This window comes from Lathamus discolor, chromosome 15 (genome assembly GCF_037157495.1).
Source record: "Lathamus discolor isolate bLatDis1 chromosome 15, bLatDis1.hap1, whole genome shotgun sequence".
NCBI classification, from domain to species: domain Eukaryota; kingdom Metazoa; phylum Chordata; class Aves; order Psittaciformes; family Psittacidae; genus Lathamus; species Lathamus discolor.
The window spans coordinates 11852430-11857158 of record NC_088898.1 but is presented as its reverse complement, the minus strand read 5'-3'; the positions used below and the strand labels follow the sequence as shown (position 1 = coordinate 11857158).

The 4729-nt window shown below is 55.8% G+C and overlaps 1 long non-coding RNA gene across 1 annotated transcript; it reads right to left on the bottom strand.

Moving 5' to 3' along the window:
- Positions 1-1816: 1816 nt before the first annotated feature.
- Positions 1817-3956, bottom strand: LOC136022395 (uncharacterized). Its single transcript, XR_010616153.1, has 5 exons — positions 3812-3956; positions 2846-2881; positions 2678-2713; positions 2427-2483; positions 1817-1954 (listed from the first exon to the last, which is right to left on the bottom strand). It is a non-coding gene; the product is annotated as an uncharacterized LOC136022395 (long non-coding RNA).
- Between the last annotated feature and the right edge of the window lie 773 nt (positions 3957-4729).

Sequence of the window (4729 nt, the reverse complement as noted above, 5' to 3'; positions counted from 1 at the left end):
CAAGTCCTATGAGGAATGGCTAAGGGAGCTGGGGGTGTTTAGTCTGGAGAAGAGAAAGCTGAGGGGGGGGCCTTCTCGCTCTCTACAACTACATAAAAGAAGGACGGAAAGACGAGGGGATCAGCCTCTTCTTCAAAACTTACAAGGAACAGGACAAGAGGAAACTCCCTCTTGAGACCAAAAGAGAGAGCAGGCGGCTGTGGCTTGATCAGCATCACCTGAATGGGGAAAAGTAAGGAAAACAAGGTGCCCATAATGCCTTGTTCTTCCGAAGACTTGTCTGCAGTGCAGTCGTCTGGCATAACGAGTTCCTGTGCGTGCATTTGCCCTTTCCTGTGTGTTGCTGTGTGCATGCCTGGGCACCTTTAGCTGAAGTCCCCCTGTCACAGCAGCATGCTTGACGGAAAACTCCCGTGTTATCAGGACATTGCTAATGGTCTGCTGCTGTTACTGACTGGCATTTCTCCCCTTTTTGGTGAGGAAGGTAAAGGCAAGAGAGACAAAGCTAAGGGGCAGATAAAATACATCCCTCAAGGGGTTTTAGAAGGCCTCCCAAAGGAAAGATCTAGTCTCTGACGCAAACTGGAGTGACATGCCCTGTCCATGTGGCAGGGCAAGTCATAGCTGGAACTCAGCTGGCCCTGGAATTGGTTCCAAGTCCAGAGCCCTTCTAGCTCCAGCCGGACATTGCTGGATGCCCCTGCTCTGCCAGCTGATCCCCAGTGTGTGAGAAAGGTCTGATCCACGGTCTGCTTATGGCCTCTGAAAAGCTCGTGATGTGTGAGCGTGCACCAGCATTGAATAGCTGAGATAGTGAAAGGCAAAGATGTGTTCCTTGGCCTCCCTCTGCCCAGCTTTGGGCCATGGCAGGGGAGCAGGCCTGCTGTCCTGTGGCTGGTCACTCCGCTGAGGTGGTCGTGTGTTCTCAGAAGCCCCAACAGAAGGTGGGGATGCTCAAGGGCAGGTAGTTGCAAAGCAGAGGAGGAGGGGTGGTCAGGCTGCCTTACCTTTCCCAGGCAGTAGTCCTGGTTTTGGCTAAGATAGAGTTAATTCTCTTCCGTGTAGCTGGTGCAGTGCTCTGTTCTGGCTTTAGTCTGAGAAAAATGCTGGTACCACACCAGTAGTTTAGTTGTTGCTCAGTAGCACTCACCCTGATCAAAGACTTTTCAGTCTCTCATGCTCTGCCAGTGAGGAGGGGCACAAGAAGCCAGGAGGAAGCAGAGACAGGACATCTGACCTGAACTAGCCACAGAGGTACTCCCGACCACAGACTGTCATGACCGGCATAGAAACTGGGGGAGTTGGACGGAAAGGACTGTTTGATGCTGGATCAGGCTGGGTATTGGTCAGCAGGTGCTGAGCAATTGTATTGGGCAACACTTGTGTTTTCTGGATTTTCATTTCTCTTTTTCTGTTGCTTCCTAGTATTATTATAATTTCTGTTATTGTTGGTATTATTTATATTATCACTATATTTTACTTGCTTTCAATTATTAAACTGTTCTTATCTCCACCCGCAGGTTTTACATTCTTCCCTTTCCCCTCACCATCCCACCCAGGGGGTGGGCGAGCGGCTGCCTGCTGCTGAGTTACCAGCTGGGTTTAAACCACGACAGAGGGACACTCCAGTTTGCCCTCATCTGCCCTTCCCTGGGGCACACGGTGTGTGCAAAGGGAATCTCCTTTACACAGACACCACAGGAGCCCACACTCCCTCAGCCACTCTGCTCACTGTGCTGATGCAGCCAGAGAGGATCCAGGCACGCGGCCGCTGGCAGAGGAGAGGGGACACAGACACAGACACACAGAGCGCAGCTTTGCTGAACGGGTTTACTGATCGTAAGAGGGAAATGGCCCAGGGCTCCCAGGGGATCAGGTGGGGTCCTCCAGGGATGACCATCTCCTCATGCCGCTGGAGGGGGACACGATAAGGATGTCACCACCACTTCCGGTCCTGAAAGACAGATCCCAAAATGAAACACCTGCCCGCAGTGTCTGCTGGGACATGAGAGGGGCCTTGTCCCCAGTGTCTCTCTCTGCAGAGACCTGGGGAAGGAGAAGGGAGTTGGAGACCCCAATATGCCTGGGATAGGGCTTGGCTCTTGTGAGATCCTTAGTGCACCCAGACTCCCTTACAACAGGATGCCTTGAAACCTCACAGAGCCCTGCCCAGCCCTCACGGTGATCCTGGGGCTCTGTATGGCACCAGAGACCTTGCCTGGCCTGCACAGTGATCCTCTGGGCCTGCTGAGCCCCGCTGAGTGCAAGCAAAGGCAGCTCTGTCCAACTTGCCCTGGCACATGGATCATGGACAGTCCCCTCTGTTTCCCTCTTCCATACCCAAGCTCTGGCCACCCCTGAGGGCTCAGGGATTTCCTGGGTCTCAGAATCCCTTGTGGGGCTGGAAATGCCCTGATGCTGCTCACCTAGACACGAAGACCTACAGCCAGGCGTTTCTGGCGGAGAAGCACCTCGAAAGGAACCTGGGGAGAAACGGAGGGTTAGGGACCCGGGGGGGGTGGGGGTGGGGGCTCCCTGGAAAAACATTGGGGTGTGGGGCAGCTCTCGAGGGTTGTAGTGGGGTGCACTCGGGTGCGCAGGGGCACACTGGGATGTCTTGGAGTGTTGTGGCTGTGAGAGGGGAGCATCTGGGGACAGCAGAACTCAAGATACCTACCTCGGGCTTCTTCCCTTCCTCTATTTTGAGTTCCCCCTGTAGAGAGACCACGAAACCTCACTGGTCACTGGTATGTCCCCAGTACCAGGGACCAGCAAGGGATGGGAGGCGCAAACTGCCGTCTAGTTGCCCAGACTGGTTGCCCTCTAAGTACACCCCAGTACTTACATTCAGGGTATAATCTCCACTTTCTTCTAAGACTACCTGGGAAAGAGAGCAAAGAGCTTGTCTGGATTGGACCTTGGTGGGGCTTTGTGTGGGGCACAGGTATCCCCAGCCTCCCCAGGCCCATGGCTTCCCTCTGGTCTGAGCAAGAAGTTGCCTTCTGCTCCCCCCACCCCATTGCTCCAAGTTTCACCTGGGATACCTGTTCATGCAGTGACGAGGGGTGGGGACAGAGGTAAGGATAGCTTGGGGAATTAGGAGTCTCCAAAGGGGATGGGGTGACTGGGACCCAAAGACAGGGCACTGGCGGGAATTAACCAGGCTGATGGCGTTGAAGGAACAGGACTGTGTGGGATGTTAATGTGGGGTAGAGGAATTCAAGTGCAGAGGATACGGGGACTCCAAGCCTGCTGGATGGTAGAGGCAGAAGGACGACTGCAGAGGACCAAACTGAGGGGACTGGGAGAGTATTAGGGAGCTGGGGATTCAAGGAAGTGGTTTTGGGGACACTACCACAGTGGACAGGAAGAAAGGCAAAGGACTGACGGGGGCGACGTCAGAGGATCAGAGGGAGGGCATCTGGGGACCCTAGGTAGGACACAGAGGAGATCCCAGGGAGGAGATGTCTGAGGGGACTGGAAGGATGAAGGGGCCCAAAAGGGAGGGGTGTGGGGGAACTGAGACAAGAAACCGGTTCGGCCCTCCTAGGGAGGAGACAGGTCTGACCAGTCAGTGAAGAAGCTGGGCTCTGGATATCAGGAGCTATACTGCGGGGAGGCTTGGGAACAGACAGAACTGTGGAAGGCAGAAAGCTGCATCGCCTGGGGCTTCCCTTGCTTGGGAAAGGGAGAAGACAACTCAAGGGGTTTCATGCTCACCGCTATGAATTCATCCTGCAGGGGAGCTGATGTCCTGCAGCCAAGACCTGTTCCCAGCCTTGAGCCCCTCCACGCGGCACTGGCAACTCACCTGAGCATCTGCTGGGGTGCACAGCAGGATGGTGAAGAGCAGGGCCATGCTGAGCACTGCGACCTTCATGTTTCTCTGTGTTGTGGTGAGTCCTGGATGAGGCTGGAGAAGGTGAGGGGCAGATTTATCCCTCCCAGGACTCCTCCTTGCCCTCCCCGAGAGCCCCCAGGGCAAAGCCAGACTTGGCAGAGACACCAGCCCTGGCAGCAAGCCCGGCCTAGGCAGAATCACCCCTGCCTCCAGCATGGCTTCAGCCACCTTTGCCGGCATCAGTCCAGCTTCCTGCATGGGGCAGCTGGACATGCAAGTGCCCAGGCATCTGGGGGTGGTGAAGGGGAACAGACAAAGGACCCCTTAAAGCCAGACGTCCTATGGTGTCTGCCCACTGCTCCAACACAAAAGCACCCTCCGACAGCCCCTCCAAGCCAGATCCCCCTATCTCCCAGTGGCCCTCACCTCCCAGCACTACCATCTCCCAGTACTGCCTGCCTCCCAGGACTGTCTTTGCCCCCAGGACTCTCCAAGGGTTGATGCTAGTCTTAGACCTGGGGTCTCTAAGCAGAACTGTCCCTGCCCCCTCTCCATCCCTTGGGTAAACAGGGGGCTGGGAATGACCCCTCTTCCTGGGGCATGAAGGACCCCGGGATTACGGAACAGTGGGAGGTGGGAGGACAGCTGCGGTGCACTGGCAGGTGGGGATACTGCCGGGTGACTGGGATCTTCAGTCACAGGAGGCAATGGTGAGCACTAGTGAATGCTGGGCACTGGGAGATGAGGGTTCGGACTGAAGGAGTGCTGGGGTGGTCACAACACCCAGCTCCAGCCCAACCCATTTTCCATGCACTGCAGGCCCCAGTCTGGTCCAGTCCCCACCCATGGCCTCCCCAGTGCAGAGAACAGAGCAGAATATCCCCTGCC